The following is a 14,323-nucleotide window of genomic DNA, read 5'->3' on the forward strand; positions in this document are numbered from 1 at the left end:
TTGCGTGCAAAGCCAAAGAATCCAGGTTTGAGTCCCCTGGACCTATGTTAGCCAGATGCAAAGTGGCATATGCATCTGGAGTTTGCAGTGGTGTGCCCACTATCCCTCCCTCTCTCAAATAATTTAAAAAGAATAAGCAAGGAGGGAAGTGCCATGGTTTGTAAGTATAGAAACTATAGAGAGAGAGAGACAGAGACTATATATATATATGTATGTATATATATATATATATAATTTTTTTAAAAAAGAATAAGCAGGGTCTGGTGTGGTGCATGCCTTTAATCCCAGCACTTGGGAAACAGAGGGAGGATCACTATGAGTTTGAGGCCACCCTGACACTACATAATGAATTCCAGGTCAGCCTGGGCTAGAGTGAAACCCTACCTCAAAAAGATAAGCATAATATTGCTATATAGTTCATTGACAATTTTTTTTTCATCTTTGACCCCTTTTCATTACAATTTGGGTATGTAAGGATACAAAGCAAATATTTTACTACTAATATATTTTAAAACAATTCTTTGTTATAATATACCTTTTTTGTTTCTTTGTTTCTGCCTCCTGAGTGCTGGGTTTAAAGGCATGTGCTATCATGCCTGGCCAGGTGTTTTTTTTGTTTTGTTTTAAGGTACAAGTTAAGGCAGAGGTAGGAGGATCACCAAGAGTTAAAGACCAGCCTGAGATTACACAGTGAATTCCAGGTCAGCCTGAGCTAGAGTGAGACCCAGCCTTGATACCTCTAGGCCCCTTAAAAAAATAAAATATAAAAAAATCTGAGGAGATGGCTCAGTGGCTAAAGCTCTTGCCTACAAACCCTAATGACAAGAGTTTGTTTCCTCAGTACCCACGTAAAGCTGAATGTACCAACTGGTACATACATCTGGAGTTTGCAGTGGCTAGATGCCCTGGCATGCCCATTTCTCTGTCTCCTCTTTCTCCTTGCAAATAAATATATAGAGTTCAACTGCAGCAGCAAGAGGCTCTGGTGTGCCAACACACACATTAAAAAGAAGAGGGGGGAAAAAAAAAAAGCCAAGTAGTCTTGGCTGGATTGGAACTTGCTATGTTAACCAGTTGGCCTCAAACTTAAAGTGATCCTCCTGCCTCCGCCTCCCAAGTGCTGAGATAAATATCTATCACTATGCCTGTATAAACCTGTAACCGCAAGAAAGTTGTGTATACAGTTAAAATAGATAGCATACACTATTAGGCAATATGTGTTTGTGGTGTTTGGCATGGTGGTGTGTGTAATATGAGGTGTGCATATTGCTTGAAACCAATGTGGTAAAAGCCAGGCGACATAACACAGATAAGTGCGTCTGGAAACACCTCATATTTATCAAGGGCTTGATTTTAGTGATTTTACTACTGACAAATCTAGTCACCTTCCATTCCAGTCACTATTTGGGGTTGTGACAAAAATCTAGGTTCTCAACTGTACTTCTGTTAGCATGCATGACTACCCTGGGAAATTCTGTAAAACAAACTTGCTGGGAACTTTATATACTTTTAGATTATTCTAGCCAGAAAGAAAGGAGACAGTGGCACACACTTGTAATCCCAGCATTCGGGAGCTAAGGGAGGAGGTAAAAAATTGGAAGGCCAGACTGGCTTATATAACAAGACCCTATCTAAGGGGGGCCGGGGAAAACAGGAAACCAAAAAGGAACCCAATTTTCTTGAGAAGCCTTTCAAGTGCAAAATGAATAAGACAAAAGGCAAGGATACACCCAATTAAGGAGTCTGCTTTACCTTGGACGTTGGTGTTCTGCCCAAAACACTGGGAATATTCTAAGAATTTGAAATAAATTAGTCCTTTGTGAAGAGTTTTACCCTAAAATATTAGTCAGTAGTCCCAGAAAAGTTGAGCAGAAGATGTAATTCTTTTTTAAAAACTTTTTTGACATCTTCTGCATTATATTTTTTATTCCTTCTCTCCTCCCCTTCACTGAACCCCTTCTTATGCCCAACTAGTCCCTTTTCTATTTTGATGTCATGATTTTTATTTTGTTCTCATATTATGGTCTTCTAATAATAACTTCCCAAGTTACAAGGTTTCAGTAATCAAAACAGTGAACAGTGTGGTACTGGAATAAGACTAAATATATATGCCATAAAATACAAGTATGAGGTCCATACATTTCTGGTAAACATATATTTTACAAGAATGACACAAAGCCTTTCAACAGGTAAATAATTGTCTTTTCAAAAAAAAGAGCTAGCAATAGGAACTAGAATCATTTCAGATGTCCATCAGCTGATGAAGGGATAATGAAGATATGGTACATTTACACAATGTACTACTCAGTGCCATGGAAATTTGCAGGAATGTGGATAGACCTAGAAAAAGTATACTATGTGAGGTCACCCAAGGTCATAAAGACAAATGCCTCATGTTCTATCACATGTGGATTTTAATATGGAATAATTTGATTTGTATAAGTTGTATAAAGAGGATAGGAGAGAGGAGAAGAGGAAGGGATCAGAGGAGGGATAGTACACAGGCAAGTGGGGGGACAGTAGAAGGATTTTGGGGGACAGAGGAAGGGAAGGTAAGATATACAAAACTAATGAGGGTATGAATTGATACTATAAAAATCTCCCTTATTGTTAGCTAATGAAAATAACTTTGAGAGAGAGGAGTTTGGGCAGAAGCACCTGCTGGAGTGGAGGAAGCTTTACCCTAAAACCATAGGTTGTGGCTGATAAATCTCAGTGTTAGAATTAGTCTATCCCCACCACAGTGAGCTGTTGGAAATGAAGGCCTATGGGGTGCCCCCCCCCCCAAAATGCAGACCATTGTGAAACCACCAGAACTAAATGGTAAGACCCTATTAAAAATCACACAGGCTGCAACTGCAGAACATTGAGAGATGCTGGAACTGAGATGGAAGTCAGCTCCCTTCTGGCTAGCTCTCAATGCTGGAAAGCACTGCAAGCCACTGAAGGATAAAAGTGACCAAGAGTGAACAAGCAGTGAATCTCATAAGCTACAAAAGCAACCAGCCAGGCAAGTTATATCCAGTGGTTCAGTAATGAAAAAAGGTCATAAGAATAATCAACAGCACTCTGATTGGATATGAGGACCATTCGTGAAGAGGAATTCATGCCTATGTAGCTGAGAATGACCTTGCACTTCTGATGCTCCAGCCTTACATTCAGAGTTCTGGAATCACAGCATGTGCTACCTCTTCTAGTTTTCTACCTTTTTTTGTTTTCTTTTGATTTTTCAAGGTGGAGTCTGGCTCTAGCCTAGGCTGACCTGGAATTTACTCTGTATTCTCAGGCTGGCCTCAAACTCACAGCAATCCTTAGCCTCCTTCACACCATGTACTATCCACACACGTTGCCAGCAACAGGAGAACTTTCTGGTCTTGGTCACGTCCTCGGACTGCTAGCCACCTCCACACACAAAAGCCCCTATACTGGTCAACTGTGCAGACCCAGGGCATTGCCTGTTCTGTAGATCAGATTCCAGACCTCCAAATGGAACGTTCACTTCAGCCACCAGCACAGAGCTTCTGAGGCACCTGCAACCTCCATGACTTGCACATCTGTAGGTACAATATCATCTCACTCCAATCTGGTTCAAACCTAAAACAAAGCATTCACTACAAGGACAAATACTTCCTCCATAATGAAATAAGACTTTCACCCCAAGGTTGGACCCCAGTGCAAAAAATAAAACCGAAAGTCCACAAACTTAGAGATCTCCACCAAGGTTGCCTAGTTCTACAACAGAAGTTTTGAATGAAAACAGATGAGTCAACAGAAACTGAATCAAAAATGAAAATACAATAAGCTTATTTAGTAAACTCAACAAAAAAAAAAATTCAGGTCAGTCTGGGCTATAGCGAGACTCTACCTCAAAAACAAACTAACAAAAAGTCAATGAGACCCTGACCAGGAAAATGGCTGAGCTGGAAGCAAAGCATCAAAAACCATTAACTACAGAAATGAAATTGAATGGAATCATCTCTTCTTACAGAACACAGAGCTTTTGTCACTAGGCTTAATTGAAGAAAACCAGGAAAATTCAAGAGATAAATGAACTGAATGTGAATCAAAAAATAGAAGATCTCAATAATCAGCTGACTAAGCTTAATGAAGACATGATTAAAAGCAAGAATGGGAGTTGGGTGTGGTGGCACACGCCTTTAATCCCAGCATTCAGCAAGCAGAGGTAGGTGGACTGCCTGAGATTACATAGTGAATTCCAGGTCAGCCTTGGCTAGATTCAGACTCTACCTCAAAAAAACAAAATAACAATAATAATAAAAGCAAGAATAAATTCCAAGAAGCATCAAGAAAATCAAACCACAACCTGTAATTGGAACTTGACAAAGGGATAGATTCAATAAAGAAAAATGCAACAAAAAAAAAACCAACAAAAATTAAATAGAGCTTGTAAAAGCCTCTCAAGAAGCCCTCACTATCAGAGTTAAATAGGATCTCAGATCTGGAAGACAAGACAGAAGAAACTGGTTGGGAGTACAAAAACTCTGATAAGTTCAAAATATCATGCAAACAAAAATAAGGAAATTGTAGGATACCCTAAAGTGACCAAACATCCAGATCATGGGTACACCAGGAGAACAAATTTAAGTCAAAGGCATGGACAACATGTTCAAGAAAATTATTGAAGAAAACTCTCAAGAGAGTCCCATCCAAGTGCAAGAAACTCACAGAACACCAGACTGGACCAAAGAGACACATCATAGTCAAAATTCTAAACACTGAAAACAAAGAGAGAGTGCTAAAAGCATCAAGAGAAACACAATTCATTACATAGAAAGGCAATACCATCAGAATTTCCTCAGATTTTCTGATGGAAACTCTGAAAGCCTGAAGGACTTCAATGGAACACTCTAAAGTCTAAAAAGCTATGGTTTCCAACCCAAACTACTGTACCTGAAAGACCCCCAGAGGGAGACCTTCACTCAAGTCTTGAGATAGCACGCACCCAAAGACACACGGGAGACCAAACTTGCTGCAAAAGCATGAGGCTTTATTCGGGAAACCAGAGCTCTGGGGCCGACACATATCTCATGCAGGAGACAGAGGAGTCGACCCTGAGCCCTATTGGGTGTTTCTTTCTATAGGGTTTTTAGCAAGGAAGGGAAAGGGGGGGGGTTCACAAGGGTATTTGCAAAGCTTGTACAGTTATGTTTACATATCTTATTTGTGCATAACCAGAATTTAAGTCCTTGTTCAGGCTGTCTTGGGAAACTTTTATTATTTTGGTATTTCTCAAAACTGTATTTTTGTTTATCCTCTTCCTGGGATATAAAGTTTAGGTTGACCCGACCAACCCATATCTTGGGCCACCCACAGCCTATCTTTTAGCCTATTTTTATTTTTTTATTTATTTATTTTTTTTTTTTTTTTGGTTTTTTTACTTCCTTGGTTAGGTTTATTCCAAGGTACTTTTTTTTTTTTTTTTTTTTGATGCAATTGTGAACGGGAGTGATTCTCTGATTTCAGCCTCTGTGTTTTTGTTGTTAGCATATATGAAGGCTACTGATTTCTGTGTATTTATTTTGTATCCTGCTACATGGCTGTAGGTTTTGATCAGCTCTAACAGTTTGCTAGTAGAGTCTTTAGGGTCCTTTATGTATAGAATCGTGTCATCTGCAAATAATGATAACTTGATCTCTTCCTTTCCAATTTGTATCCCTTTTATGTGTGTCTCTTGCCTTATTGCTATGGCTAAGACTTCCAAAACTATATTAAATAAAAGTGGGGACAGTGGACACCCTTGTCTTGTTCCTGATTTTAGTGAAAAAGCTTCCAGTTTTTCCCCATTTAGTAATATGTTGGCTGTAGGCTTGTCAGAAATAGCCTTTATTATATTGAGATATGTTCCTTCTATTCCCAGTCTCTGTAGGACTTTTATCATGAACTGATGTTGGATTTTGTCAAATGCTTTTTCTGCATATAATGAGATGATCATGTAATTTTTGTCCTTCAGTCCATTTATATAATGTATTACATTTGTCGATTTGTGTATGTTGAAGCATCTCTGCATCTCTGGGATAAAGCCTACTTGGTTGGGGTGAATGATCTTTCTGATGTATTCTTGTATTCTGTTTGCCAACTTTTTTTTGAGAATTTTTACATCTATGTTCATGAGGGAGATTGGTCTCTAATTATTTTCTTCTTCCTCCTCCTCCTCCTCTTCTTCTTTTGTTCTATCTTTGCCTAGTTTTGGTATCAGGGTGATGCTGGCTTCATAGAAGGATTTTGGTAGGATTCCTTTTCTTCTATTTTATGGAAAAGTTTGAGAAGCATTGGTGTTAATTCTTCCATGAAGGTCTGGTAAAATTCACTAGTGAATACATGTGGGTCTGGATTTGTTTTCACTGGGAGATTTTTTTGTAACTGCTTGGATCTCCATACTTGCTATAGGTCTATTTAATTGGTTAATCTCAATTTAATTTAGGTAGCTCATATAATTCAAGGAAATCATCCATTTCTTTCAGATTTTCAAACTTGGTGGCATATATGCTCTTATAGTATGTCCTTATGATTTTTTGAATTTCCTTGTTATCTGTTGTGATTGTGCCTTTTTCATCTCTAATTTTATTAGTTGTATCTCCTCTCTTTTGGTCAGATTTGCTAAGGGTTTATCAGTCTTGTTTATCCTTTCAAAGAACCAACTCTTTGTTTCATTGATTCGTTTTTTTGGTTTGTTTTTTTGTTTGTTTGTTTGTTTGTTTCTATTCCATTAATTTCTGCCCTAATCTTTATTATTTCTTCCCATCTACTGATGTTTAGTTTGCCTTGTTCTTCTTTTTTAAGGCTTTAAGGTGAAACATTAGGTCATTTACTTTAGACCATTCTAATTTCTTAATATAGGCACTTAAAGCTATAAATTTCCCTCTTAGGACTGCCTTCATTGTGTCCCAAAGGTTTGGTATGTTGTTTTCTCATTATCAATGAACTCTATGGAATTTTTGATTTCCTTCTTGATTTCTTCACTGACCTATTCATCATTTAGTAGTATATTTTTTAGTTTCCATGATTTTGTGTATGCTCTATAGCTTTTCCTGTTTTTGATTTATAGTTTGATCCCATTGTGATCATATAGAGTGAAAAAATATTATTTCAGTTTTCCTGTATTTGTTAAGATTTGCTTTGTGTAGTAATGTATGGTCTATTTTAGAGAATGTTCCATGTGGTGCTGAAAAGAATGTGTATTCTGCAGCATTTGCATGAAATGTTCTCTATATGTGTCAGGTCCATTTGTTCTATGACCTCATTTAATCCAGATGCATCTCTGTTTATTTTTTGCTGGAATGACCTGTCAATTGATGAAATTGGGGTATTGAAGTCACCAACTACAACTGTGTTTTGTGTTATCTGTGACCTTAGGATTTTTTTGTTTTTCAGATGGCCTGTCAATCGTTATACATATTTTTTTATTATTCACTTTTTATTGACAACTTCCATAATTATAACCAATATCCCATGTTAATTCATTCACTCCCTCCACTTTCCCTCTTGAAACTCCACTCTCCATCATATCTCCCCACCAATCAGTCTCTCTTTTATTTTGATGTCATGCTATTTTCTTCCTATTATGATGGTCTTGTGTAAGTAGTGTTAGGCACTGTGAGGTCATGGGTATCCAGGCCGTTTTGTGTTTGGAGGAACACATTGTAAGGAGTCCTACCCTTCCTTTGGCTCTTACATTCTTTCTGCCACCTCTTTCACAATGGATGCCTTCTTTTTTATATATAAAGGCTGAGAAGATTTGTATACAGCATTTAAAAAACTTTTTGTTTATTTTTTATTTATTTATTTGAGAGCGATAGAGAGAGAAAGAGGCAGAGAGAGAGAGAGAATGGGCATGCCAAGGCATCCAGCCACTGCAAATTCCAGATGCATGAGCCCCCTTGTGCATCTGGCTAACGTGGGTCCTGTGGAATCGAGTCTCTAACTGGGGTCCTCAGACTTCAAAGGCAAGTGCTTAACCACTAAGCCATATCTCCAGCCCACAATAGATGCCTCTGAGTCATCCCAAGATCACTAGTGGGTTTAGTTGTAATAGCATTTGTTTGATGAAGTTGGAAGCCCACATGTTAGATGCATATATGTTTACGATTGTATCGTCATCTTGCTGGAGTGCTCCTTTAATCAATATAAAGTGATCTTCCTTATCTTTCCTAACTAATGTTGTTCTGAAATCTACCCTGTCGGAAATTAGGATAGTGACACCTGATTGTTTTCTTGGCCCATTTGGTTGAAACACTTTTTTCCAACCTTTCCGCCTAATATAGTGTTCATCCTTTGTAGAAAGGTAATTTTTTTGTAGGCAACAAATTGAAGGATCCTGCTTTTTAATCCAGTCTGCAAACCTATGTCTTTTGGTTGGGGCATTGAGGCCATTGATATTAAGAGTTATTATTGAAAGGTGTGTATTTATTTTTGCCTTTTTTGGTAGTTCTGGTTTTACCTTTGCTCTCTTGTATTAACTAGTATTTGAACATGGTTTGTTTTTCGAGTTTCCTTATATATGTGATTTTCTTTGGGGGGGGGGAATTTTCTTCTGTGATTTTGTTGAAAACAGCTACTATGCCTTTGAAGTGAAATTCTTCTCCTTCTACTATACCTTGAATTCTTATGTTTGATCTTTTCATAGTATCCCGAATATCTTGAAATTCCCATTCATACTTGCCTATTAGTTTGTCTTTCTCTTTATTGGACTGTATTAGATCTGCCACCTGGTCTTCTAGTTTTGATATTCTGTTTTCTCCTTCATCCATTCTACTGGTGAGATTTTCTACAGAGTATTTTTTTTGTTTGTTTGTTTTTTTTAATTTCACTATGTTCTTCATTGCTAGTATCTGACTGGTTTTCCTTTATTATTTCTATTTCCTTATTTATGTCTTGTATTGACCACCTTATTTCATTAAATTGGTTTCCTGTGTCTTCTTTGATTCCTTGATCCCATCCATCAGATTTAGCATATAGTTTACCCTGACGTGGAAGGTGCAATTAGCCTATCTACCAGGCTTATTTGGCAGGTACTGACCTGGTGTAATTCCAGTTACCTTTTGAGATGGCTTTGGTCTCAATTATGCTATATTCCCACTTGGGTCCCTTTCTGCTATACTGTGGGATAAGGTAGGCTGGCTGGGTCAGAGAGATGCTGCTCTGATCACCTGAGTCAGGTGCTGTGTAGGTGAGTTCCCTTCCCCAGGTGTCTAGTGCTTGCTGGCATCTGTGCTGGTGGTGGTGGAGGGGAGGCTGTGATGGTGGCTGAAGATCTTGTGGTCCTCGAGATTCTCTTCTTCATGAGCCACTCTATTGGTCTCTGCCATCCTCCCTTCTTACTTCTTGAGTTTGTGAGAGGGCTGGTGTGAGTGGAGAATCTCTTCACCTGTCTCTTTCTGCTGCTCAGGCTGATCCTTGGGGCTGTGGCCATGTGGACCTGGTACTGCTTACTTCTGTGGTCTCTAGATGCTCTGAATTTCTCTTACTTCTCTGCTGCAGTTGATAATTTCTTATGCACCTCACTTTTTAGTAGAAAAGTGTATTTTGCTGTTTTTTTTTTTTTTTTTTTTTTTTTTTTTTTTTTGGCTTTTTCTCCCCTAGGCTGCTTTGGTGTGGTTCTTATGCTGTCATCTTACCAGGAAGTCATATTCGAGAAATTTGACATATCTTCCTGAATTACATCAGACCACAGTGCATTAAAGGTAGAAATCAACAACAAGAGCAACAGCAGAAATTACACCAGCTCCTGGAGACTGAACAACATGCTATTTAACAATGAATGGGTTGTGGAAGAAATCAAGAAGGAAATTAGAATATGAGGGTGATCTGGCTGTAACATCTGTCACCTCACTTATCACCAGTGTTGATTCAGTTTATCTGGCTGGGTAGGAAGGTGCCCCTTTCCTCCATTATTGCTCCATGTGTAGCCCTCCCAAAGTTATGCACTTGGTCAAAGAGGATGACCTGCCCTGAATAGATGAGGACCAGTTTTTGGTGAAGGGTATATGAGTGGATATTCTCCCCCGCTAGAAACTCTAAACAAACTCTCAGAAGGAAATTATCAAATTTCTAGAACTGAATGATAACAAATACTCAACATACCAAAACTTATGGGATATAGTGAAGGTCGTCCTAAGGGAAAAAAATTTATAGCACTAAATATCCTCATAACAAAAGTTGCATGATCTCAAATTAATAGCCTAACCATGCACATAAAGGCATTAGAAAAACAAGAACAATCCAAACCCTAACAGTTTCAGACAGAAAGAAATAATTAATATCAGAGCTGAGGCAGGCATGGTGGTGCACACCTTTATTCCCAGCATATGAGAGGCTGAGGTAGGAGAATTGCTATGTGTTCAAGGCCAGCCTGAGACTACTTATTGAATTCCTGGTCAGTCAGCCTGGGCCAGAGTGAAACCCTACCTCAAAAACAACAGCAACAAAAATCTTGGCCAATTTGATCAAATGAAAAGAAAACAGAGAGAAATATCAAATTAAAAAAAATTAAAAATGAAAAGGGAGAAATCACAACAGACATCAATGAAATTAGAAGAATATCAGGACATACTTTCAAAACCTCTACTCCACAAAATTTTATAACCTGGGAGAAATGGATAAATTCCTAGATACATTCCACCTACCAAAACTAAATCCAGAGTAGATAAATCTCCTAAACAAACCTACAACATCCATTGTGATTGAAAATGTAAAAACAAAATAAAACAAACAAACAAAAAAACTTCCCAAAAGGAAAAGTCCAACCTGATGGATTCTCAGGAGAATTCTACCAAACCTTCATCAAAGAACTGAAACCACTTTTCACAGAATCAGAGAACAGGGGATGTTCCCAACTCTTTCTATATATCCTAATGCCAACACCAGACAGAGATACAGAAAACTGTTGACTAATATCACTGATAAACTTAGATACAGAAATCCTGAACAAAATCCTTACAAACCAAATTTAACAATTCATCAAAAGCATCATTCACCTCAATCAATCAGACTTCATCCCAGGAATGCAGGCATGGTTCAATATATGGAAATTGATAAACATAATAAACCACATAAACTTAAATACAAGAACCACATAATCATGTCAATAGATGCAGAGAAGGCCTTTGACAGAATAAAACATCACTTCATGATCAAAATACTGGAGAGACTAGGCAAGACAAGTGTGTTGTTTTGGTTCAGGTGTCCCCCATAAACTTATATGTTCTGAATGCTAGTTTCCTAGCTGATGGAGATTTTGGAATTAATGCCTCCTGGAGGCAGTGTTATTGTTGGGGGTGGGCTTTGGGTATTACAGCCAGTGCCCCCTTGCCAGTATTTGGCACACTCTCCTGTTCCTGTTGTCCACCTTATGTGGGCCAGGGGTGATGTCCACCCTCTGCTCATGCTATTGTTTTTCCCTAACATTGTGGAGCTTCTCCTGGAGCCTGTAAGCCAAAATAAACCTCTATTCCCCACAAGTTGCTTTTGGTTGGGTGATTTCTACCAGCAATGTGAACCTGACTGCAACAGTAAAGTGGTACCGAGAGTGGGGTTGTTGCTAGACAACCTGAATGTGTAGCTTTGGCCTTTTGGAGCTGATTTTCAAGGGGAATGTGGAAGGCTTTGAAGCTTGACCTAAGAGATGCCTTGCAGTGCTGTAAATACAGCTTGATGGATTCTTCTGATCAGAATTTAAAGACCTGAATGCAGTAAGAACTGTGGACTATGAGATTTGGCTTATGAGGGTGAGAAAGAGCTTTGCTTGGACTGGGTTAGAGGCAGTTTGTGTAAAAGGCTTGCTGTTATGCCCATGTCCTGAGAAGCTGTGCAGGGTAGCTTTGTACAGAAATGAACTGATGTGAGCAGAAGGCTATGGCACAGAAAGAAAAATCTTTGGGTAAACTGCTGCCTGTTCAGCTGCAAGTGAAAGATTACAACCTTTGAGATTGGGCCAGCTGATCTGCACTGGGGCTATAGGAAGAATATAAACTCTTTTGAAGGAGCCTGAGTGCTCAAGGATTGTCCTGTTCTTCAAAGTCTGCTTTATTCCCCCCTGGATTAACAAATTGGCACCCTACCTGGTATTGTGGAGTATAAGAAAGCAGGAAAGAGAAGGTCATTGAGCTTGAAATGTGGTCTTGTGGATTGGAAATGGCCATGGGCAGTGTGAAGCAGGTTTGCTGGATGCCTGTTTGGAGATTCCATGGAGCCATGAAGATGAACCATGGATGGCAGTGGAGACCCAGTGGAGATGCCAGGACCATGAGATGGCTGCCAAGGAGAGCTGTTGGCCCAATGAAGTTTTCCAGGGCTGTGAATAACTAGCTGGAGGGGTGGAATTGGAATACCAGAAAATTGTTGCTGGTTATAATTATTAGGCTTGGAGATTTGTCACAACTAGAGTTGTTGGACTTGAAGCTACAGAATTTGAGTTTGCACTGGTTGTTTTAAATCTTGAATTGGCTGAATATTTCTTTGCTATTCCCAATGCCATCTTTTGCAGTGTGAATGATTATTCTGTGCCATGATGGGTTTTGGGGGGGGGGTTGGGGATTATGGCTCAGTTAGAAGATCTTGGACTATGGGAATGTTTGAACATCATTAGGATTGATAAAAGCTATGGGACTTTTAAAGTTGGATGAATGCACTGCATTTTTTTAATTAATTATTTATTTATTTGAGAGCGACAGACACAGAGAGAAAGACAGATAGAGGGAGAGAGAGAGAATGGGCGCGCCAGGGCTTCCAGCCTCTGCAAACGAACTCCAGACGCGTGCGCCCCCTTGTGCATCTGGCTAACGTGGGACCTGGGGAACCGAGCCTCGAACCGGGGTCCTTAGGCTTCACAGGCAAGCGCTTAACCGCTAAGCCATCTCTCCAGCCCAGAATGCACTGCATTTTTATGTCATGTATGGTTATCAGTTTATGGGGACAGGGGCATAATGTGGTGGTTTAATTCAGTTATCCTCTATAAACTTAGGTGTTCTGAATGCTAAGTTTCCAGCTGATGAAGATTTGGGAATTAATACCTCCTGGAGGCAGTGTATTGTTGGGGGCAGGCTTATGGGTATTATAGCCAATGTCCCCTTGCCAGTGTTTGGCACACTCTCCTGTTCCTGTTGTCCATCTTATGTTGGTCAGGGGTGATGTCCACCCTCTGCTCATGCCATCATTTTCCTTTGCCATTTGGAGCTTCGCCTAGAATCTATAAGCCAAAATAAACCTCTTTTACCCACCATGTGCTCTTTGTTGGGTGATTTCTGCCAGCAATGTGAACCTGACTGCAACCTAATAAAGGGTAAATACAAAGTACCTAAAGCCAAAATCATACTTACTGGGGAAAGACTCAAGGAGTTCCTATTAAGACTAGGAACAAGACAGGGTGCCCGCTTTCATCACTGTTCTTCAACATAGTAATAGAAGTACTAGCATAAGCAATAAGAGAGCAGAAAGATATAAATGGGATTCAAGTTGGAAAGGCAAAAGTCAAACTAACCCTATTTGCTCAACCATGTTTATTGCTGCTCAATTCATAATAGCTGGGAAGTGGAACCAGCCTAGATGTCCCTCAACTGATGAGTGATAATGAAGATATGGCACATTTATACAAAGGAGTTCTACTCAGCATTAAAGAAAAATAAAGTTATGAAATTTGGAGGAAAATGGATGAATCTGGAAAGGATTATACTAGGTGAGGTAACCCAGGCCCAGAAAGCCAAGGGTCGCATGTTCTCTCTCATATGTGGATCCTAGCTACAGATAATTGGGCTTCTGTGTGAGAAGGAAAAAAAACTCAGTAGCAGAGGCCAGTAAGTTAAAAAGGAGACATAAAGAGAAGAGAAAGGAAGGGAGGAGGGTACTTAATAGGTTGGTATTGTATATACATAAGTACAATAATAGAATAATAGGGGTGAAAAGGTCCAAAGTGAGGTCAGGGGAAGAGATTGAGTAAAGGAAAGGTGGAGGGAGGGCTAAGAGGATACAAATAAATCGTATGGAATCCTCTGGTTTTGGACAATGGAACACTCAGGAGCCATAGATCATTGTTACAAAATTTTCAGTGCCAGGGATGGGATACTTTTCAGTGAGTTCCCTGATACTCCCAAAACATTACAGGCCATTGCCAAGGCCCTTGGTTTCCCACCAGGAATAGATGGTAAGATCCTATTGCTGAAGACTCCACATACTTGGGCTGCAAGGCCACTGAGAAATCCTGCTGGAACTGAGTTGATAACCTCTTCCATGTACATTAGCTGACAGAAAGCTGGAAGAAGCCATTCTACATGTAGTTCAATGGGAGAAAGAGATACCACCAGTGAAGATA

This window comes from Jaculus jaculus, chromosome 2 (genome assembly GCF_020740685.1).
Source record: "Jaculus jaculus isolate mJacJac1 chromosome 2, mJacJac1.mat.Y.cur, whole genome shotgun sequence".
NCBI lineage: Eukaryota > Metazoa > Chordata > Mammalia > Rodentia > Dipodidae > Jaculus > Jaculus jaculus.